Source organism: Dermacentor albipictus, chromosome 1, assembly GCF_038994185.2.
Source record: "Dermacentor albipictus isolate Rhodes 1998 colony chromosome 1, USDA_Dalb.pri_finalv2, whole genome shotgun sequence".
Classification (NCBI taxonomy): domain Eukaryota; kingdom Metazoa; phylum Arthropoda; class Arachnida; order Ixodida; family Ixodidae; genus Dermacentor; species Dermacentor albipictus.
In genome coordinates, this window is record NC_091821.1 from 321397233 (window position 1) to 321421562 (window position 24330).

Genomic DNA, 24330 nt, shown 5'->3' on the forward strand with positions numbered 1-24330 from the left:
GATTGGTTGGCCTCGGCGTTTCTAGCACCCGCACGCGTGGTGGTGGTGGTGGTTATTGGCATACCATTCGAAACGGGGCGGGGGAGAAAGTCACCTAGCCTGCCTGATTTAATTAAGTTTTACTACCGGCGAAACCGTGATTGCGTGCAGCTGTACTTGGCGTCTCATAGTGGAGCGCACAATTAGCCGCATAGCGAACTAGCCATGGATGTGATTGATAATTATGGAGGCTGTTCGACGCGGCGTCACTGTAATTCCGGCTGCAGAGTCGAAACTCGGCAGAAGAACGTGCGTAGTGTACTGTGTTCTACTTTAGTCTTTAGATTTGTCCTGTTGCTCTTCCTTTCCTCTTTCCTCCCCTCTTTCCTATCTTCCATTTCTGTGTTGCTGTCACCTCCCTTCAGAAGAGTAGGCAGGCGTTGTGCCCCTTCCGGTGGCAGTTGCCAGCCTGCTCCTCGCTTTCCCTTTCCTGTTAGCTGTGTATATGTGTTCAAAACAAATAATAATAATACATCTAGCGCTATTTAGCTTTTGCCTATCTGATATGGATCATAACTTTCGTATTTAAGGCCTCTCATCATTATATTGTACCACTACCTACGCTTGCTTGCAATGACCCCGGTTTTGTAAATATCTTCCCAGCTTCTTTTCCACCGACACTCCAATCGTCTCTCGCTTATCTCGACTGGTGACCAGTCAATCCTTCCATCTTCTTTAAATCCCAAAGCTTCTGGAAGGTGGACACTCCCTGCGGGTGTCGCTGGTCTCCCTTACAAAAAAAATTGTTGAAAGGTTATTGAAATATCATTGTTCAACGTCAACAAATGACCTTGAAAGATCATTGGGGAATTGTTGAAACAGCATTGAGGAAATTGTTGACAAGTGTTGATAATTGGCCCGCGACATTCTGTCGAAACATCATTGTGGCCTCTCAATTTGAAAGATCGTAGGCATATCGTTGAAACTATGGTGTATTTCAATGTTGAAAGCCCATTGAAGCATTGTTGAAGATGTGTTGTCTGTCAATATTGAAAGCCAATTGACGTATTGTTGAAATGTGTCGTTTGTCAATGTTGAAAGCCCATTGAAGCATTGTTGAAGCTCAAAATTGAAAGCCCATTGACATATTGTTGAAATGTTGTGCTTGTCAATGTTGAAAGCCCATTGAAGCATTGTTGATGTGTTGAGTCTCAAAATTGAAAGCCCATTGATGTGTTGTTGAAATGTGTTGTTCATCAATATTGAAAGCCCATGGAAGAATTGTTGCAGATCTGTTGAACATCAACACAAATTATGTTGAAAGCCCTTTATGCCCCACTGGGTATTTAGCAGTTTAAACCTGCACTTTCCTTAAAATACTGCTGAGCTATGTTGCATATAATTACCTTTGATGTCACGTTGGTATGTTTGCTGTGAGAGGGCAGGGATAAAATTTAAATACAGGGGTTTTGTATCACAGGCCTCTGCCACCCTGGGCTCAAAAGCATGCTCCCAGATCGCCTGTAATAAACCATATTGTAAAAGTGCTAGCAGTACTGTTATGCCACTTTTTCAATTGTCAGAGTGGATGGACCTCCACAATATAAAGAGTGCTGAACTGATGCAGACAAAAACCATTTTTCTGGGTGAACTGTTTATTTGTAAACAAACATCTGTGTAAATGTACAACCATTTGTAGTTTGAGCACATCAGAAACTTCTTAAAAACTATTGCACAGTACAAACTTACTGCAGCTTGACACCATAACAAAACAGAATACTGAAGATGTAGTCTGTGTGGCCCTCAAGTAAAACGCATTTCTCAGAAGAAATAAATTTTTAAAAATAAATACCTAAATTAAATGTAGAAGCAGACTGACATGACTGTTAATAAGAGCACTCAAAAAAGGCACTTGCTTTCTCTATTAGGGAGCCAGTGGTACTATTACCATGGCACGATTTGCTTGAGCCCACAGCACTCAACTGAGACCTGATATGCAGGGTGGTTATTTTTAAGTTTCATGGAATTTATTAAACACGGACTGTTGCAGCTAACATAATTCTAGATAAAGAGTGCCAAACATTATTTGCATGAGAAATCAAGACACCATAGTCAGCTGATTAAGAAAAACTCAGTTCCTAATAAAGCTTTTCAAATTGTAGACGGTAATTTTACAAGGTGTATGCACATAGAACGAACTTCCAGAATGACACCAGTAACGAGACACATGCCATCAAACTGGCTGTAGAAATGCACTGCTGTAGCACTTACTTTTTTTTAACAGAATGCACTGTTATGCATTGAAGCACAAAAGTAACCAGAATGCCCATGTATTTCTCACATTTATGGAAAAATTTCGCAACTGGTGTCATCCTGGAAATTAATTTCAAGTGAATATGTCTTTCAAAATCACTGGCTACAATTTGCAAACTGAAATATGTGCCGTCATGTTATAAGTGAATTAATAAATTTATGAGAATCAGTTTAATGTTTCCATTTCTTGTGCTAGTAATGTCCACCTCTGAATAATCCAGCTCAAGAACAAAAATTATGCTACCTGGCACAGACAACTTAAAGATCTGTAAAACTGAAAAAGGATCACTGTACAATCCTTATTTGTTGCTTGAATGGTATGTGCCAATTTCGGTAAACGTTATATACTTCTGAAACATGGCAATCACAATAAGTGATGCTTATGGGAGCAATTTATTATGCTGCATTGCTGTTGCATGATCCGGTTGTGTTTTCCGCCATGATAACGTTCCTGCGCAGGTCATTCCATATCAAGCGACTTATTCATATTAACTAGTTCAGATTTTTATATGGAAAAAAAAACAGCTATTAGTGATGTGCTGGAATCAAAGTTACTCCTTGTGAGAGTTCCATTACAATTTTATTCACTGCCACAAAAAAATAACGAAAGAATTCAGAAAAAGATATGGTTTCATGCAAACATGAAAGGCACATCATTGCCATTACCAGAGATCTTTCGTTGAATTTTAAATTTAAGCCGACTTATACCTATTATTTTTTACTCATGTATTTTAGAAAGCAATAAGTTATTTTTACAAAATTATGTCAAATGCAGTTTTTATTGAACTCTGACAATGGCGCAGATGCACTTGCAGGTGTGCGATTCCATGCCGAATCGACCAGCGTTTTTTTGACAGCACACATATAGCTGAAACATTACTATATGTTTACTAGAGTTCAAAACTCGTTACCCACTTTTATTTATTTTTGCCAGATATTTTGTAGCACTTTGGTGACAGTTTAGTTTTCCTGCTCAGCTGAGCTAGAGGACATCAATCAACATTCTTCTTCAAATGCACATTGTATTGATCGAGGCCTTCAAATGGTGTGCGTGGAAATACGGTGAAGTGATGCAACTGCCAAAATAGCCAATTTTTTAAATATTTGAATACTTCAATTGCTTTCGGCACCGGCAAAAATAAGTCAAATTGCAATCCGTTAGTTTTTTTTTTCGTAACGAAAATTCACAGGACAGAAATTAAATACAGAATGGTAGCCCAGGTGACATAGTATAGCAAAAAAATGTGAAGCTTTGAAGGTTCAGCTAATCGCCTGTAAAAAAAAACAAATTTTAATCTTTTGCAAGAAGCTTCATGTTGAAGGAAAAAACAGCTTTCATGGTTGGCCAAAAAGTATGTGATACATTATTGGATAGCTCTACATGTCTGCTATGCATGTGTGAAGTTCAAAAGGCATTATTTTTAAATGCGAGAAATTCTTTTTTGAAATTTTGTCAGCACCGACTTTTCTCGGATGTGCGCACTGCTTGCCGGCTGGGAATGCAGACCACAAAGCTGGCTTCGTCTCCACGCAGATGACAGAGAAGCGGTGTTAGTGTCTGCATTTTATTGCCAAGGGACACATCCTCTAACGCAACGAGGCTTGTGTTTGGTGTGGGCCAGGTAAACCATACAGCCATTGCACATAAAATATCAATACGAGGTCTGTTAGAAAAGTATCCGACCTTTGGCTGAAGAAAAAAAAACTGGGATAACTGGAGCGTTGGAAACCTAATCACTCAAAGTAGTCTCCTTGGGACTCCAGCCACTTCTCCCAGCGGTGCTGCCATTGTTAGAAGCATTCCGAGAAGGCCTCTTTCCGAATGGAGTTTAGCTCAGCTGACGTTGCAGCCATAATGTCTTCTCTTGTCTGAAATTGTGCTTCTTTCAATGGCCTCTTGATTTTGGGAAATAGCCAGAAGCCGCAGGCGGCCATATAAGGAGAGTAAGGAGCCTGTCGAACTACAGGAGTCTGGTTTTTCGCCAAAAAAGTCTGAATCAAGTGCGAGAAAAGCATTGTCATGATGGATGCGCCAATTTCCTGTTGACAACTTTGGTATCTTGCGCCACACAGCATCACATAGGCCATGGAGGACATCCCTGTAGTAGTCTTTAGTGATTGACCCTCTGGTGCGTACCCGCGGTGTACCACACTGCGGGAGTCAAAGAAAGCAGTCAGCAACACTTTAACGTTGATGCGCACTTAGCGGTCTTTGGTTGGTGACGTGGAATGCTTCCACTGTAATGACTGGGATTTGGTTTCCCGGTCATAAACATACATCCAAGACTTGTCACCAGTTATTATGGTGTTCGTGAAGTTGGGGTCACTGTTTGTGGAATCCAGCATGTCTGTGAGACTTCAACACGAAGTTGCTTTTGCTCCACCATGAGCAGCTTGGGAACGAATTTCGGGGCAAATCTCTTCATGGCCAAATCTTCGGTGATAATGGAATGTGGATAAAATGTGCTGATGCCCACCTCTTCCACAATTTCTTGGATAGTCACACGACGGTCCCGCATCACCACGGTTCACTTAGGCAATGACCTGGTCATTTCGGCATATTGATGGCCGACTGGAGCGTGGCTCGCTCTCCACCGATGCGTGGTCGTCTTTAAACTGGTTGTACCACTCCTTAATCTGTGTTCTGCTCATAGCGTAGTCACTGAAAGAAGTCTGAATCTTCCGAATGGTTTCCACGTGGCTGTCGCCCAGTTTCTGGCAAAATTTGACGCAGTAGCACTGCTCCAGTCGCCCCGCCATTTTCCTTGCAATAAAAAAATGAGAGCACTGTGTACTACCTCATTCAAATGCTGCGTCTCAGCAATTCACGCTAATTGGCAGGCGGGAAAAAATTCGTGCATGCGCGAAAAGGCTCAAGGGTGGCTGATGAAAACGCGCTTGTTTCATATTCATCAGGTGTCTGCAAAAATAAGTCAAACACTTTTATAACAGACCTCGTACGTATTAATATGTGAGGGAATCCTGCAGTGTTAAAAGATATCTTTCATGCAGTTTACAAAAACAAATATCGGCTATTATGTAGACAGTAAATCCAGGAAGAGCGCTGATATTGTTCATACAAAGCATTTTAAAGGGCCTGTCGCACTGCAATGCAACACAGAGGGAGCAGGACACTTCGTGCCCTGCTCCCTGGAGCCCAATGATGATGCAAGTAGAAAACACCTTCATAATTAGGACTGAAAACCTACATAAGTGTGAACAAATTCTTGTGGTGTTGTTTGCTACCACTGTTTCAGAGCCAGAACGTGTTCACCTATAAAAGTCATATTTGCCTTGTTCAGTCTGATCTGGTCAGACACCACTGGCGACCACTTTTTGCATTCATGTTAAAAAAATACAAGTTGAGACTGCAGCTGCAGTGCTTGACGTCACCTGCCTTCACAATGATAAAAAAGGCAGTCAGTTTGTTGAGTAGTTTTTGTGGCTAATTATATTAACAATCTTTCCTTGCTAGCTGACATTGCTTCATATATTTATGCTATATTTATGCTGTATGTGTGATCCACAAATGAACATTAGAGAAAATAATTTATTGCACTTAAAGAACACCTTTTTGTTACTTGTCACATGCATAGCAGACATGTAGGGCTGTGTAACGATGGGCGACATACTTTTGTGCCAACCTCCAAAGCTAATTTTTTACCTTCAACACGAAGCTTCTTGCGAAAAATTGGAACTTTCAGTTTTTTTACCTGATCAACTGAACCTACAAGGCTTGAAATATTTTGCAGCTATCCCAAGTCAACCAGTCTGATTTTATATTTATTTTGTGCCTTCTGTATTTCCCTACATTAGAAGAAAATTCAAACTTTGCAAATTTTGGCAGTCACACCACTTGTCTCTTGACATGAACATCATCTGAATATCTGGATCATACAATTTCCCTTTCAAAAGAAACGTGTATCAGTGCCTTCTAGCTTAGCTGGGCAAGAACAATAAATTTTTGCCAAAATTCAAAAAAATTTTTGCGAAGGAAAATAAATGGGGAGCAAGAGTTCGGAGTTTCAACTATATCTGTGATGGTCAAAAAAACGCTGGTTGGTTGCCCTGGAATGACTCAAGTGTATGTATGAAAGCAAATTTTCTCAAAAATTTTCTCATTGTACCTACTCAAAATCAAGCAAACTTGAAATGCTTTGCCATAGTGGAACAGTTCTTGACAAAATTGGGTGGTTTGGCATGAAATGACTTAAGATACTTAAAAAATATATTAATAAGGAAACACTATCCTTACTGCAACCATATCAAAAACTAACATAAAAATGTAGTGAACTATAACAAAGCACAGCACTTGTATTCTGGATTAAGCAATCCAATGTGGGCTTCTCAGGAGACTTGCATAATTAGCATAAATAAAATTAACATAAAAATGTCAAGGCATAGAAAGGCACAACATTTATATGCTCATTTGAGAAATCCAAATTGAGCCCTTCAGGAGACTAACATAAAACATAAAAATGTCGAGAGTTACAAAAGCACAACACTTGTGTTTTGGTTTGAGCTGTCCAACTTGGGCTCTTGAGAGGCTATTGGTCCCATGCGAGAAGCGAGGCCAGAGTTCTTTACATAGGGCATGTTGGTACTAGGAAACTTGTGACACGTGAAGCCTGCAAAAACAAGAAGCCAGAACAAGATTTAAAAAGCAACTTCTACATGCAAAAGAATGGCATGCAATATGCCCTTGTTATAATGAAATTGATTTATGTATTTGTGTTGCTTAATTCCAACTTTCCACGGGTACAGCTTTGCAGCATGACCATTTAAATTGATTCTGTGTGGCACTGGACTCCACTAAGTGTCAAATGCAGGAAAGGGCAAAGAGGAACAAAACACTGTAGCAAAATAACTTTATGAATATCCTCAATGTTGAAGATGTGAACTTTGCTTGCTGAGAAACAAAATGGTGAAAAAAATTCATGTTGTTCATAAATAAACCTGAACTGACAATTAAATTATTTCTTGTAACTTTCATAATTAAAATGTGCAGCATTTAACTGTGCTTTTCCATGCTCCAAATACAATACTGTCATGTCACTACAATTGAGTGTAGCTTCATTTGAAGTTAGGTTTCCTGAGTGCACATGCAATCGGAATGTACTTCTCGCCTTACAATGACTTAGGACTTTCTACATTAAAGAAGACACTGCTTACAGCACAGTATGTTTTCTGCCTCAACGACTGAATTACTGTTATAATGAGGATTCCATGTAGTTGTGCACCAAGCTGCTTAGCATGAAACATGCAGAATGTGACAGTACGAAGAAATGCTGTCTTTTTAAGAGCCATATGCCATAGGACTGACTTCTTTAACCCTTTTAGGGTTTACTGCCGTACATCTGTGGCTGTGACGGAACGTTCTGAAAAAATTTGCCTTTTCAGAACAAAGTGTTGCGTAGCATCCCACTGGAGGTGCTGCAACCTTCTGAGGCTTCTAGAAAATATTCTTAAAGTGCTGTCGCTCCATGGGTTTCTCCAAAACTGATTTTCACTTAGCTCCTTGGTGTCTGTCATTGCAGTAATTTGGGAGTGTTGCCACAAGTTTTTGTAAGTTTCATTACACAAAAAAATTATGCTGCTTTATCCTGGATAAAAAAACAAAACATCTAAAACTGCAAATACTGAAATGGTATTGCCACTTCATCGTTATTTAAAAATATTATTTACCACTTCATTTTCTCGGAACGTCACTCTGAAGAACTTAAATCTGCAATAAATATATTAAGGGTGCACGAAAAGTGATTTTTGAGGCTGAACCGAATAATGCTAGAAGCAAATCAAATAATGGATAGCTTCTGAATAATGAACAGCTGATATCACAATTAATGTAAGATGAGGCTCACAACCTAGTATTATTAATGTTTGCAAGTTTCTGTCATTGTTATGTTATGAAGAGCTGTTTATTAAAAGCACAAATGGAGCAGCAAAAGGTTTCTTCACATGCACAGGACTCTTCAGTAAGCATAAATGATTGCTGTGCAGCCTCTAAAGTACAGCTACTTAAGTAATGTAGCCTGGTCTGCTATTCTTACAAGTTCTTACGTTTTATGTCTATACTATGTTATTGGACGTGAAAATTTACCGTACTTTGGATCAAATTTCATGTTTTATTGGTGTTTCGAAATATTAGAATACTCGCATTTACAAATAGTGACCATTCAAAGACTAAATTGAATAGGACACTAATCAATTCGAAAGTTTTGAGCATTTGCAAACCACAAAAAATATTAACTCCTAAATTAGAGAGGCATATTTCTCCCCAAAATGTGACCCTTAACGGGCTAAACAAGAGCGACAGAAAAGCCCATTCATCTTTTTGATTATTTTAAGCCCATAATCTACTTGGCAATGGTTCATAATAACCCTGTTAACAGGTAGGTGAAGTAAGGAAGCAGGAATCAATTCTAACAATTTCAGAATGGGAGTAGTGGACATGTCCGATGGACTGTAAGAAGCTTTATACATTAGGCCCCAATAGCCTATTTTCAATTTATTGAAGTATATGGGGAAAAGCCACATAAATATTTTTTTCATATCTTAGAATACAAAGTGATAAAGTGTGCGTTAATAAATACGAGTCATAGGTTAAGTGCTTAGAATGAGTAAGCGCCCACTAAACGTAGTACTGTTGACAGCAATGCTTGCAACTCTGTCCATGTTGTTTCTTTGATTGAAACAACCAAAAGAAAATTGCCACACCACTCAGGTTCCCTCTGCTAAAAGGCTGCTGTCTGGCATCACATGGACCTCCTTCAATATAGGAGCAACCTTAATTCGATGTGGTCTGTTAAAATTGGTGAATCTACTGTTTCACATCTCAGAACCTGGAGAGCTGTTTTGATTTCTGCAATTTGGTGAACGTGCTCCTGCTCGAGCTGAGCAGTAACCACACCTGAGCATAGCTTCTCCGCAATTCGTGTATTAGAATAACACTTTCAGGCTAATTAAACATGTCCTCCATGCCAATAGATTTGGAGCGTGCTTCACAGACAACTATTCCTTGCAATGACAGCCATGTAGCACTGCTAATGCGCCAATGCAGCTCATGTTATATAAAAACTTTCAGCAGTGAAGGCAGCTTTCAAATTTTAGAAGCATTTGTGTATGGCGGCATTACGCACTTATGGTCATATGAACAGTCATTCCAAATAGTAGGCTATCGCAGCACACAACTGCACACACGGGCTACTTGAAAGTTATGCCAATGGCAAGTTCATAATTTTAGAAAAAAATGTGAATGTAAAAATGCAACCAGAAAGGATATATGGTACTTGCCTATAACAGCACTGACCCTGGTGGGGTCAAGAGCCTTTTTTGCCCCTTGGTGTTATTTCCAAAGGCCAAATGACCCATGAGCTCCTTCTCTGTGAACACATGGTGAAGCAAGGCCCTTGCAAACTTTCCTGGTCCACCATGGCAGGCCATGGTAAGCTGTGCCAGGATAACCTTCTCAATGTGCACTCCTTCAACCTATGTGAACCTGCACGTTTAAGTAAATGTTAGCAAAACAGTTTTAAGCCTTTCAAGCACATTCACACAACAGCCCTACTGCAAATAAATTACAAAAGTACCTGTTGCAAATCTAGAATGCTAAACTTGACTTCTTAGAAGCTTCTTATGCTGTCTGGATGCCACGTTTCAGAAAAACAATCCAGCACAAACAAGAATAATAAACCAAAGTATCCAAACATCTAGTACTTGAAAAAGAGGAGTACCAGCGAAACACAAATGACACGCACACAAGGAAACGGCATTAGACACGGACTCCCTGTCTAACGCCTCTTCCGTGTGTGCGCGTCCTTTGTTTTGCTGGTACCCCCATTTTTCAAGTTCATCATGCACCAACAGGCCCAAGAGCTTCAGCTAATGCACATCTAGTACCATTTATTGTGATTACCATTCTTAGGATACTTCATATTTTCAGGTGTTTGTCTCTATTTTCCCATCCATTTGTGTCAATAGGTAGCCCATGGTCTAATGGGGAGATTGGGCTGCTATGTTGAGGGAAGAGTTCAAAATCAACCGTCAGAACAGCTTGGGTGACTGGTTATGCGACCCTGGGCATATGCCACTTTTCAATGAATCTCTTTCCCGCTATCTTGGGCAACTGCTGCTGCTTGTGTTGGCAAGCAGCATTAGGAGCTCGAAGAGGGACATGATTGTCGATCATTACTAAGATTACCACTACACATCATGTTCACTTGCTGTGCTCCAGATGTAATATGTGAGATTCCACTCCACTGTATGAAATGTACATAAGCTGCAAGGACAGTATGTGCCAACCACCACCTCAATCAAATTAATCGACTCGCAAAGCACAGGCTGCACAAGATCACGGAGTGAACTCAGAAGTTTGTGGACAGTCAGTTGATGTCCATGTCAGGGACTTCTAGGGAGACTCGGTCATTTCCTCGATGTGCATCATCGTGCCGTCACACATTGTATTACAATTCTGTCTGTCTTGTTGTACCACCGTTCTAATAGTCTTCACGTATCACCACAATTCAATATATAAATAGACACTTATATCTACTGTTTATTTAATCTTTATGGAGAATACTTTGAGCATGAGTTTTTGCAGAGATCATGAATTCTACAGCTTAAAGGAGCACTAAAGAAAAATTAAATTAATTAAATTCTGGCATTTTAAGTGCCAAAATGACAATCTGATGTTTAGGCACGCCATAGTGGGGAACTCTGGACTAATTTTTACTAAATTAGGCTGCAAGGTACCTGGGCAGTTTTGTATTTACCCTCCATCAAAATGCGGTTGTTTGATCCTGTGACCTCGTGCTTAGCGGAGCTGTGCCAACACCCCTAAGCAACTACGGCATGAAAGCACTAAAGAGAAAAATTATTTTAGATGTATCTGTACATGACCTTCCTACAATTCAAGAGATTCACTCATACCGTGACAAGAGGCTGAGTAAACTGTAAAAGCAGCAAGAGGAAAGATTGGTGGCAGTGCTGCCTTGAAGTTACCACACCCGCTTGCTGTGACGTCATGGATTTAGATGATGTCTGTTCAGGTGTAGCAATTTTTTTTGCAAATAAAGATGTTCTTCATCATATTCCAAAAACCCTAATAAAAAGCGTCAGGAACATTTACAGAACCAATACAACCAAAGTATGAAAAAATACTTGGAATCCATGATGTGACAATGAGGTGTCAGCACGAAGATTTTGGGGCGATACTCAGAAAATTAAACTTTGAGCTTTATTTTCTCTAATAATCAAGCAACTACCAAGAAATTTACAGAAGTAGTTATTTAAGACGATGCTTTATTTAAAATTCATTAAGGGTGTCATTAGTGTCCCCTTAATACAAAACAAGGAATGCACTTTGCTGCGTAATAGGTTAACATGCATCACTGGTTCTCATTAAGGTAGGATTATCAGTATAGCAAAGGGCATGCACTGGCTGCTCCAGAGGGGAGCCCTTCCACTTCCCCTCAACCTCCCAATTTCCAATTTATGAGCAGTGATGCAATTTCTGTATCTTAACAAGACATAATGCCAAGATAGGGCATGTGGTGACCGGCACTTCGCACCATCCAGCTCGGCATAAATCTTTTTGGAATTTGGCCCTTGAAATGCAGAAAGCCCCGATCACTGCTCGTTCTTCAGCTAACTTTCTCGAAGGGTGCTGCTGTTCTGGTTTGATACATCTAGCAGTGCACTGCTGTATGACATAGGCCATTATACCTTCGTTCTGGTAAAACTATAAAGATGTTCACTCATGTAGACCACTAATGTCCACACTAAGTTTCATATCCGGCATATACACTGAAAAAGACACATTCTGCGTTTAATATGTTCACAAGTGACACTGAATTCACTCCCAGTCCCGGTGCAGTTGTTAAGTCTTTCAGCTGAGTGCTTAAAGGCACCATGTCTCCTAATGAAGGCACTCTGCTCCAATTGATCACTGGAGCAAATGCCTTAATTGCAGTTGCATCAGCAATGTTGTTTTTTTTCCTGCTTCCTGCAATACATTTTCACGGCATCACTGTATTTGATCATGGTGACGCTACAGAATGGATGACCAAAGAATTCACCTTTAGCGTGCCAGCTGGGGCGTCTCCCAGCTCACTTTGAATCTGAAAAAAGATGTCAGTATTAAAACGTGAAGCCACGATGCAGCAAAAGCGACAATCAAAAGAGCTACATGGACCATAAGGGTGACATAAATGGACGGATACAAATGACTAGTCATCGAATACACGAAAGTGTGGCCGCTCTTGCAAATGGCAGTGTGAGCTTGTCAAATAATTTATTTCACATTCCTCTACTTATTTTAAAAATTATTTCCACGCATCTACTTACCTTTTATGGCCACATATTAAAGGCAGCTCCTTCATATAAAGCCCCAGTGTTACATTCTTTTACTCCCCGTCTACCTGATGCTACTGAAGTTTTGCTTACACTCAAAGAAAGAATTTCACAGACCTGCTCTTTCGACAAAAAATATTATTCCAAGCTTGTGGCAAAGCGTCGTCATTTAGTTCACAACGATGCGCTCCCCTTTCAATCTGCTCACTGTGTAGTGCTCGGATTCAAAGCAAAAATGGCTTTTCGACATAACTAGCTACTTCTATGGTCACAAGAAACAATGCTAATTATTGATGTTTATGTTGCCGATAACATATACATGCCGCCTCGAAACACAGTGGGACGACAAGGCAGATATGCCAGGCATTTATCTCGTTCCTTTACTGATTTTAAAACTTTGTTACATCAATCAGTTACTAAAGTGCGAAAAGCTGAAATTTCACGCTGTTACATTTCTTTAATGTTCTATCCCAGTAAAGTAGGACCTGGAGTGCCATGAAATCTGCCTTTCCGTGAATGCAGAGCACCTACGCGAAGCCGTTTGGGCGAAGCACTCGATGGCACCGAACGGAGAAGATAAAAAAAGAAAGTTGAATGCGCGCTAACAGGTGGAAAACAAAACACACGCGGTTGGCAAGGCGTATAACTCGGTGATTTCGCAGCACTCTGTGGCATCACCCCTATTGTATGTCACGTATCGCATAGAATCGCGTGTACACACTTGACATTTTTTATTATTGCGAGACAGCCTCCTCTGTGTTTTCCGGTTGCGCGAACGTCGGCCGCACGGCGTGACAGATAGTAGCGTTGAAGCACCGTGGTGTCACTCGAATCCTGAAGGGAACAGCGCAACAGAATACATTTTCGCTGATCCCCCCCCCCCCCCCCCCTTTGTTGCTACAGCTCACTCACACGCCTTGTACTAGCGTGGCGCAAACGAAATATCTTCGATTACAGTACAGATCGGATGGTTTCACGTCGCATTATTATGCGCTCATTAATAAGGCTAACTCAATCGGTGCTCGAACACCGTATCAGAAATCATGGCGTACAACAGCCCTGTTTTAGCTGGCACCACATAGCTGCCTTACGTCACCACAAGCGGAGAGTAAAGTTAAACCAGGACAAAGCTCCACGTTATATATCATAAATCTAGTGCTGTACAACCAATTCTCGCAACGGAAGGATAGTGCTAGGAATGAAAACTAGAAAAGAGGCGCGCGGCAAACACGCACAGGCGCTGAACTCATTTCCGGGCTCCCGTACACCGTTTCGCAATGGACGAACAAGGGGAATTCGAAACATCAACTCACCTTTGATGACGCTGAGTCGGAGGCGATCATGGCGATCTTCGAGGCAACAAGCCCATAAAAAGCGAGCAACATGCAGGAATATTCCAAAGATGTCACAGCGAAGCACACAAAGAACGCAGAAAAGCAGGAAGCTTTCAAGCGAACAGCGTACACGAACTCGCCGGAATGCTCCAAGCATCAACACCGCAAACGCGCAATCATAGATGTATACTCATACAAATACACGCTTATATTATCATAAATTGTACTATTTGATAACAAATTCTGTGATGTCATGTTATTACAGAACAATTGTTGCGCTTTGCATGTGTATGAAAGTTTTTTGCTTCACTTCTTTGATGAACTACTTTCTTTAGCGCAGTAACGCGGTGCACCGGCCGGAGCTAATGGAGTGCGCGGGAAAAGGCGCCAAATTCAAACGTCGCAAACGCCGTGCTAATTTGTGTGCGTACAGTTTTCGTCGTTTGGATTTTAAAAAAAAGTAATGCGTGCCGCAACCATGCGAACTGAACTATTGATCAGAAAAGTACAGAAACGTCGCTGTTTGTGCTTCTTATTTCGACGTCACAGCAAACTGCAGGCGGTCTGTCGTCCCATTCTTTTAAACATTTGTGTGTGTGCTTCTGCGCTGTACGATTTGTCACCGAGAACGTATAGCAGCGCAGATTCTGCTTGGTGGCCGCGCAGATTCCCAACACATTCGCCAGCACCCCGTCTACGTCACAGAAAAGAATGTGGCCTCCATGTGAAATATGAGCACGATGACATACATATCAGCCAAGCTTTTCGTTTCGTTCTGTAGCGTGCTAACGGGTAACATCTAAGCGATACGCACTCTGTAAAAACGATGTTCACTCCTTTATCCGCCGCACCCGCCGTGGTGGCATAGTGGCCTGAGGTGTTGCACTAATAACCCGAGTGCTTGGGATCTAATGCCGGCCGGGGCGGCTGCATTACGATGGAGGTGAAATGCAAGAACGTCCGTGTACTGTGCGTTCGGTGCAGGTTAAAGGACCCCAGATGGTGAAAATAAATATGGAGCTTCTTACTACGGTGCGGCTCATAAAGCGTGGATCTGGCACGTCAAACCCCAGACTTGAATTTTGTTAACGTTCTCCGCCACTTTGACCATATTTAACATGGAGGCATGCAATGCCGTTTCCTAACACACAGCCAGGGCACTGCCCCCTTATAATGGACGCCGATGGAAATGCAGGATGCGTCCAATCATCGGTTGTTTGTCACTGCTTGTAGGGACGTTTGTCTTCTCAAACTATATATATATATATAGTTTGAGAACTATATATAGTTTGAAACTATATATATATATATATATATATATATATATATATATATATATATATATATATATATATATATATGCAGGGTGTTTCTTCCTGCTAACTTTAGGCCGAGTGTAAACTCTATGCATTCTATGACGACGCGACTAAATGCATGTTGCTCCCTTTGGTATGTAGCGTGTCACGCTATTGCTGTGTTTTGCTTAATTAGCTAATTAGTCAAGGATAATTAACCAACTTCTGAAGCAAGGAAGTTAGGAAAAAAATTCCAATTAGAAAGTTGCAGAGCAGTTGGCAACACGTACGAATAAACCGTTTCTGTCTTTCTATGTGTTAAGCATTAGTGTTTTTCAGCTTACTGCGTATGCTCGCGAAATACAAAAAGCACCACATGACATGCCCGCCTGCGAGTCGTGATTGCACTGCTCCTAAGCCTTCCGCGCACAAACGAAAACATACCATTTAACCGGTGTGAACACTCGTCTGCTTATCGCCATCATGAACCGCAGCGAGGGAAGCACGTCGCTGGCGTCAATACCTCAGCCAACGCCTTCGTCACTGCCCTGTAGCCTTTTAAGCGGCAACACACCCTGCTCGATGGTATGCTCGTTTGAGAGCGCTGCAAGCACGGCGCGCAAGCGGGTATGTCAGGTGATATTTTTTCTATTTCGCGGGCATCCGCAGTAAGCTGAAAAACAATAACACTTAATAGATAGAAAGTTAGAAATGGCCTAATCGGACGTTTTACAAAGTGCTCTAGAACTTTCTCATTTTTCGCCTAACTTTGTTCCTTCAGAATGGCTAATTTTCTTGACTAATTAACTACTTAGGAAAAATACAAGAATAGCGTAACACATACAAGAGTGAGCAACATGCATTTGGTCACATCGTCTTATGGTGCATCGGCATATTTTTAAACTCTGAGTAAAGTTAGCTGAAACACGTGTATATACGTCTATGGTTCAAGTAACGTGAAACAACACCCTGTATATATGCAATGGTGACAAGTGATCAGTAAAGCAACATATATATGCAAAAAACGCACACATGCGTATGTTCGTGTGTTTTTCACATATACTTCGAAACTCAATATTGCTCGTGACTCAATCTTATTCAACAATAAGTTAACAACATTTAGTAAACGACTTTATTGTTGGAAACTACTCAACAATGGTTCAATACTCAATACTATTCAACAATATGTCAAGAGAATTTAGTCAACGACTTTATTGTTGAAAATTACTCAACATTGGCTCAATAATGCTCAATACTATTCAACAATATATCAACGTAATTTAGTCAACGACTTTATTGTTGAAAATTACTCAACATTGGCTCAATAATACTCAATATTATTCAACAATATATCAACAGAATTTAGTAAACGACTTTATTGTTGGAAACTACTCAACAATGGCTCAATAATACTCAATATTATTCAATGATATATCAAAAGAATTTAGTCAACGACTTTATTGTTGAAAACTACTCAACAATGGCTCAATAATACTCAACACTATTCAACAATATACCAACAGAATTTAGTCAACGACTTTTTTGTTGTGAACTGCCCAACAACTTTACTGTTGAATTATTGCTCTGTGGTTTCAATACTTGTTGAGGTATTGTTGAAAGGCTATTGAGTCAACAATTCGTCAACAATATGCCAACAACATTTCAACAGTCATTTTCATAAGGGCTCGCTGGCTAAGCGACACCGTCACCGCGCGCTCTGGCTGGTGCAAAATTCGAAGGATAAAGCACGGAAGTAAATTTGTCGACGATATGGCGGAGCGGGCACTGACGCGGTCCTTTATTGCGATCGTAGCTGCGTGTGCACGCTTGACGGACCCTCTAATTCGACATAAAACCCCATTTTCACTTCACTTACAGAAAGCTACGCTGTTGTCGTTGCTTATACTTTAGGTTGATATTCATGCGCAGGACTATAGAAAACAGTCATACATCGTCGCGTGACCATGGATTCACTGCTCAGGACCGGTGCAAGGTCCGTTACTTTTTCACAGGTTGTATAGCCTCCGTGTAGCGTGCTAGAAAAACTCGTCTTGCGTGCACGAATGCACCTTGGTCAGTTCTTCATGTTAGTCACCCACCGCGAATGGTATAGACCGTTTCATCGGGCGAGGAGGATAGGCCGCGCGGAGAGCCTTTCCTCCTCTCTGGCTTGTGCGATCCGGCGCGGCGCTGCTTGAAAGTATTGCTGTCGCGTGCTGCGCAACGATTTCGAGATGTTTTAGATCGTACTTTGTGAAATTTGCGCCATGTCCGTTCATATAAGGTCGTCAAGGAAGTCTTTCGGTGGATCGGTAACTACAGTAGGCGGAAATATCTCTTGGGGGCGCAAGAATGTGACGTGCTTTATCAGCCGCGGTGTACGCACATTATCAGACGCGGTGTGTATGTGTTGTGAACTATTTTGCTTATATCGGTTTTAATTCAACAAAGAAAACCGGTGTCTCTGTATTAGCAGCATGAAATGGTAAATCTGCTCACTATCTGCTCGCTTGGCGTATAGGGAGTAAAACAAAAAGCATAAGAGCGCACGCTCGTGAACGGCCAACCTAAGGCAATTAAGAAACATCTAAGCGGCATGCGCTATCAAATATTTCTGATGCACCGGCATCGTTCTCGCGCATTTCAAGGCTAGTAGGCTTCAAATTACCACATGTCTACGCTAGCCTTCCTGCATGAGGCCGATGCATGGCGCTGCTCAACACAGCGATTACTGCGTTCGGTGAACCAGCATGATACATATGTAAGCTGCGCGCTTCGGCATTGCCTTTTTGGCCTGCATACAGCCATAATATATGAGAGGGATCGCTTAAAAAGAATGCGATGCCTATTTTTGAGGACAAAATTTCCGTAATACGTGTGAGTGCGTCGTAGAGAACGGAACGAACGCAACCGAAAAAAAAAAAGTTCGGTTGTCCTCTTTCTCGAAAAAGCAAGATAAAACGGGCTAACGCCGCAGTAGGGCCTCGCATAGTCACGCCGCACAACGTTTATAAATATATAACCGCTGATGCCGTATGCTTGGACCATGCGGTATATAGAACAAATATATACGTAATCCAGCACATAACACTGACGCTCGCGCAGTTCGTAAACAGTCCCTTTGCTGGACAATCTTAATTCAGACTGTAAGGTATGCTGTTATTACTTGCCAAAACTATTTTATTCAGGGGCGGAAACCTCATCCATCGAACCAAGTATGGTCGCGCAATGTAACCTGCAGCGAACAGTTTGAACGCTTGTCAAAGTATAACAGCACAACTCCTATTGTAGCAGAACGGTACCCACGCTGTTACGATCGTCGCTTACGTTTCATGGCTCCTAAACCGCAGCTTAGAAATAGAGGATAATGCTGCAGTAAGGTCACATTAGTGATTGGAACATTCAGAAATACACAACTGAGCTCCGAGGCCGATTGTAGGCTCAACTATGCGTGCACACGTCGCGCTGCGTGTTCCGTCCATCTCAACGCCAGCAGAAATTCCGGCCATGACGCCTTAAACCACTTCAGCACGTCTCACAGAACCGTTTACCATGTAGAAAACGCGCGTTATACAAAGCAGGCCGCACGACCGCGAAAACAAACGCCAGAACCTACCGCCGAGCGTATACCTGCCATGCAAAACATCGCTTTCACCCAAGCCAGTATGGCGCTGCTCATAGGCGGCGCCACTGCGTTCACAAAATGGCGGCGCCTACGAAAAAACGGTCTATACGCATGGGCTGCGTGGACGGGACTCAGTACGGGAGTATAGATCATCTAGTTTGGTCCAGGTGTTTCTTTTACATGCAACTTGGCGCGAAGCAGACGATCGACACCTGACGAGCGCAGTTACGCGACTATTCTTGAATGCACTCTCTAACCGCTTCATTTGTGTAGTGTATTTGACCGTGCATATGAGCGTGCACGTCATATATGAGCGCGAAGTGTGCGGACGCTTGCAAACTCTTTCGTTGATGGTTGAACCGTGCCCACATGTGTGGGGATGGCAAATCTTACGATCACGTGCGATATATCAATTGACATCCGAGCAACTTGGCAAGTTGCATCTGCCGCGGAGTGCATGCGCAGTTCACGCTACCACCCCACCACCCATGGGCACTGTACGGTCAGTCACAAAATTTTACGGAACGCGAAACCAGAGCAAAAGTTTAATACCTGCGCAGCCTCACAACGCAACCCAGCCTAATATTCGCATTTACAGCCTCTACCAGTATATGTGAACAGCATTGCGATGTTCGGTTTTACTGACTGCTGTCACAGGCTGCTCGGAAATTGAATGTTTTTTTTTTCCTAAAATTCCGTGGTTCTTAAGCTTTTGTGGTTTACTGTACACGCAGCGACGCAGCTCCTTCTGGGATCGTTCCGCCGTGTGAGCGCCGCGGCCCCACAGCCACGTCGTTCCGAGCGTCTGCGCACGCCGATTGCTCGTTCGCGCAGCCAATCGCGTTTCTTAGGCGCTGACCTCGCTAGAAAACTATAAGCCCGCCCTTTCGCAAGCGTACTTCCCCGGGAATCTTGCATAGCAACCACTTCTATATGCGTGGCTACGAGCTGTTAATGGGCTACCAGACGGGGGACGCACTTATTGCACCGAGCTGAGCCGGCTAAATTGCCGTTTGTCTAGCGCGTGGGTCGGAGAAGGCAAACCGTTAGCTATAGTGTACTGCGACGGCTGTTGGCGATTGCGCTGCATACTTCACCTGTCCGGGAATTTTCTCCTGTGTATAGCCGTCGGGATGACGACGCCTTTAAGCGCTTTCGAGGAGGCGGACGTGTTACGTGAGAGCAACCGCACAGGTTGGCTGAAGGCACGTATGTAACATACGCGACACAAGGCGTATACCCGTATTTCGGCGTTGCAGTGTGCCCAGCCCTCTATGCGTTTATGCTGCACAAAGACACCTGCCCCTGCGGACCTTTGGTTGCGGTTGTTTCATTCCACACGAAAGAAAATGCCCAAGTATTTTTAATGTGAGGACACTTGCACTTTGATAGCCGCATGAACTTAGTTTTTTTTTTCTCGCATGGGTTGCCACGCGGCATAACGTCATAATGGAGTTAAATATATAAGCACGCAGGCCCATGTCATGGAGATACTGCAACAGTGACTTATAAAATGTGTTGTCTATAATCCATCTCTCATAGACTTCAACTTGATCACTGTTCAGTTTCACACCAGTAAGAACACTTTCGCGAATTGCCTTTGTCCCGGGACACACGCAACCATTACTTCGTTTCTTTCTTTCCTATCGAGCTCAAAGGCCGATCCCGGAGATGGCAGCACCCCTGCAGCGTTCGAGCCAACGACGAAGGGCAGTGATGGTAAACTGAATGGATCGCTTCAAGAGAGTGGCTCTAGGATCTCAATGCAGAAACATTTGTGCCATTTCGGGCTTATCTTCTCTCCGAACGATAAGTGACGTTTACCTCGCGTGCGCTTCCTTTCTTTAGCGCCGCGCTAGCGACACTCTCAGGTCACTAACGGTATGCATGTATCCGCATGACGTAGTTTTCCTGACACGAAATTATCGGGCGCGCAACGCTGAAGAAAGGAAATGCGCGGAAGATGGACGACGATTACTGTTTGGGGCCAAGATAAGCCCGAGATGGTGTATTTAGGATGTGTTCAAATTCTGGCGAGGGTCGGATACAGTCTACGTAGACATCTAAGTAGACAGTCGAGGCAGCTTCGAAGTCAAGTAATGGGACGCGTTACTAGCCGTCTGGAGGACGTATGGAAGAAGCTTCTGCGACGTGACGCGACCTCGCGGCGACAGAAAAAGAAAAGTTGAGAAAAGCACACATTAGTTACGCATTTAAGTCTTTGCGCCTGCGAACCTATGAAAAAGACGATGCAACTTACAATAAGGGCGTAAGAAAGCGTGTCTACGTTTTCTTGAGCGCAGACGACCTTCCCGTCGAATTTCCAAGCGTCCTGCTTAGCCGCCATCCTGTTTGGACAGGAAAGTAGCCTGCGTCGTTTTTGACGTCGATGCTGTCTTCGCGATGCTGTCTACTTTGGCGTCTTCGTCAGAATTGGAACGAGACTTAAGGTGGCCGCTGTCCGCTCAACCGTCTACTTTTCCGTCTTCGGCGAGTATTGGAACGCAGCCTCAGTAACAATCCATTTCTTTACGCGATTCCTAATGCGCTCGGACGCCGCCGCACCCGTGTTATCGCAGTAATGGGCATGCACCTGGGGGAGACCGATGATAAGAGCCGATGAATGGAAAACGAAACGGATTGTTACAACACAGAGCCTCTCAGATCCGCGCTCCCGTCGGCGCTCGCGTCACGCTCTTTTCTCGGCGGCAGCGCGGCGCGCAGCCGTTGCAGAGTAAGCCCCGTGCAGCTGCTGCTGCTGCAGCGAGGTTCCTGTACGCTCCGTGTACGCGCCGACGCCTTTCAGCTGCACGCGCACGCGTAATGCTGCCTCTAGCCGAGCTATTTTTGCTCGCGCTGCTGACCTTGACGCGTGACGTATATTTCTTTCTCTCTTCCGCTCTTTCTCTCACTTATGTCTTTTTCGTTTTGTTCGCACAGTCGTCGTCGTCGCCGGTGGCTGTGCGCGCGTGGCGCAACGCGGGCTGGAACCGCATGGCGCGTTTTTCGAGAGCGAAAAACGCGACGGGCGGCAAACGCCCGCGTTGTCGCCGACGCGCGAGCACCCGTACGAAAAAAAAGGAGCGGCGCTTTCGCGCCGCGTTTTCCCGGTTGCCAGACAACATAACTCTCAACGACATGTATTGTCTCTGTTACCGCATATATAATATGCCCTTAAACTTACAGAACACTACAATAAAAATAATCTGAGTGTAATTAGACAGCGACATTTCTTTCCGAGGTGTATTTATCAAGCTTAATTTCAAGCAGCAATATTGTGTGCGAAACTGCGACTATGTACCTTCCGCATGCTGAGAAGCCGCTGCTTGTTTAAAACTTCACATAGAACTTCACATAGAGTGTCGGCCGCTTACTACCGAGCAGAAAAGGCGACTGCTACTATTAAGGGGGATGCCTATACTGAAGCAAGAAAAAATGGCTGTGGCTTAGGTAAGGTTAAGCCCAGGATGCGAAGCATACTAGCCTTTATTTTAGTTGTTGAACCACTGTTTAGCCTGGTGAACTGCTGTTGCTTGGCTATATTTGGTTCGGCTAGACGAAGAAACAACTCATGCATTACTTCTTCGCCTTCAAGAGTGGAACGCGACAGCGTTCCCGTCGACCCGCCAAGGGGTGTAAGACAATGGGCTACAGGGCAGCGACTACGCGCCCCGCATTGGACGCGGTGAGCGTCGAGCAAAGCAGCGTTCGGCGCGGCAACGAAATGTGCGCCTGAGCAAGAGACGCACGCCTTAGAAACAGCGCGTTTCTAAGGCAACACCGCATTCACTAGAGGCGCTTTTGTACCGCTTTGAAGCGTTGTACTCGTGGCTCAGTGGTAGCGTCTCCGTCCCACACTCCGGAGACCCTGGTTCGATTCCCACCCAGCCCGTCTTGCAAGAGTTGAGCCAAAGCCACTTCTCCTCTGTCGTGACGTCACGGTGTCACGTGATTTCATGGTCACCGCCGCGCCCGAGGAGCTGGGTTGAGCCCTCGTAATATGCTTCGCATAAAAATGCGGGCCAGTAGGTACATGTAAAGCCCCTCAATCTCCCAAAGTAGCGCCATTCACTTCCCTCCTCCTCCGCTCGGCGCGGCCTCGACGGTGGCGCCGCTGGTGGTGGGCCTGCCGTAGCAGACGACGGCTAACACGCTACGGGAGGAAATCCGCGGAAAAGTTCGTTCGAGTCCTGCGGAGCAGTTTTTTCAATCTAGATCTTGCTTTGTAAGTCGGTAACTGGCCTTAAGAATGTCGTGTCGGATTTGCGGAAGAAATAGAGAAAAGCACCATTATTCAAGGCGTATTTAAGGCGTAAAGCGCGCACACGTTGAAAGTTCGTGTTGCTGAAACACGACACAAGCACGCGGTGTGCTCAGACACACGAGTAATTACCAGAGTTTCAGGTTTTGACAGCGCGAAAGTATGTGCACGTGGTTTCGTAGGTTAATTTACGTACCTGCAGGATGCTTTTGTTCGGCCGGCGCGTGAGAGATTCCGACTGTCTGCGGTCAGCAATGCCTGGCAGCAGGGCCGTTTCTGTTCCGCGCCTTTTACAGATGTACGTAGCTCATGCACAGGTTGTGGTGGCCATGAGCAACGTTTTCACACATAGGCGGTATAGATAATTTTAACAACGTACCAGCATATGAAATCGTTATTTATTTATTACAGTGCAAATGGTTAGAATTTGATAGAAAAGAAAGAAGGAACTTGATGGGACAACTGGAAAGAGGTTCAGAAAATAATTATCCCCCTCCCTCATTGGCACCAGCAACACTTTTGTTGAAGTGCTAATTTTATCTCTGTATACTACGTGCGTCTGTATTCTTTTGCGTTGTAAGTTTTCACAAGGAAGCAGCGTTGCGTTAACTGGAACAGTCAAGGCACACAAGACAGAAGAAAAGTTGATTCTTGGGTTTTACATCCCAACACCACGATCTCATAAGGCACGCCATAATGGGGGCTCTGGATTAATTTTTTTTGCAGCTGGGGTTCTTTAACGCACCCCCAATGCACTGGACACGGGCCCGTTTTGACACGGGCGTCAAAAGAAGAGGTTGGAGGAGCCGTGTCACTTCACAAAGCCGCGCGTTCTTTGCCACTTGCTCGAAGTCAGCCCGCCCGATCTTGTGAATACACACTTTTCTTCGTTTTGCGTTGCGCCCGGCGGATGATAAAACAAAAAGCTTTTCGCCGTCACTTGGTCTGTTGTGGCAACCGTAGGCGCAGCAGCACGGCATCGCAATTAAGCACTCGGCCCTAACACATTGTATAAAACTACCGCGCTCCTTCAAACCGCCTGCCGTACTTCGACGCGCAGGCCCAACAATGGGGGTCGCAGGCCCAAGATTGGGGGTCGCAGCGCGTTGGAAAGAAAAGATATACAAAAGCGCGGCGCCTGCTCTGCGCCGGAAAGAAAAAAATATACAAAAG

The 24330-nt window shown here is 43.6% G+C and overlaps 1 protein-coding gene and 1 long non-coding RNA gene across 8 annotated transcripts in view; one reads left to right on the top strand and one right to left on the bottom strand.

Moving 5' to 3' along the window:
• The window catches only part of HDAC4 (histone deacetylase 4), a 337065-nt gene that overhangs the window by 208592 nt on the left and 104143 nt on the right, over positions 1–24330 (top strand). The window lies entirely within an intron of this gene.
• LOC139057363 (uncharacterized) lies at positions 5780–14066 on the bottom strand. Its single transcript, XR_011512719.1, has 4 exons — positions 13956–14066; positions 12369–12410; positions 9586–9790; positions 5780–6920 (listed from the first exon to the last, which is right to left on the bottom strand). It is a non-coding gene; the product is annotated as an uncharacterized lncRNA (long non-coding RNA).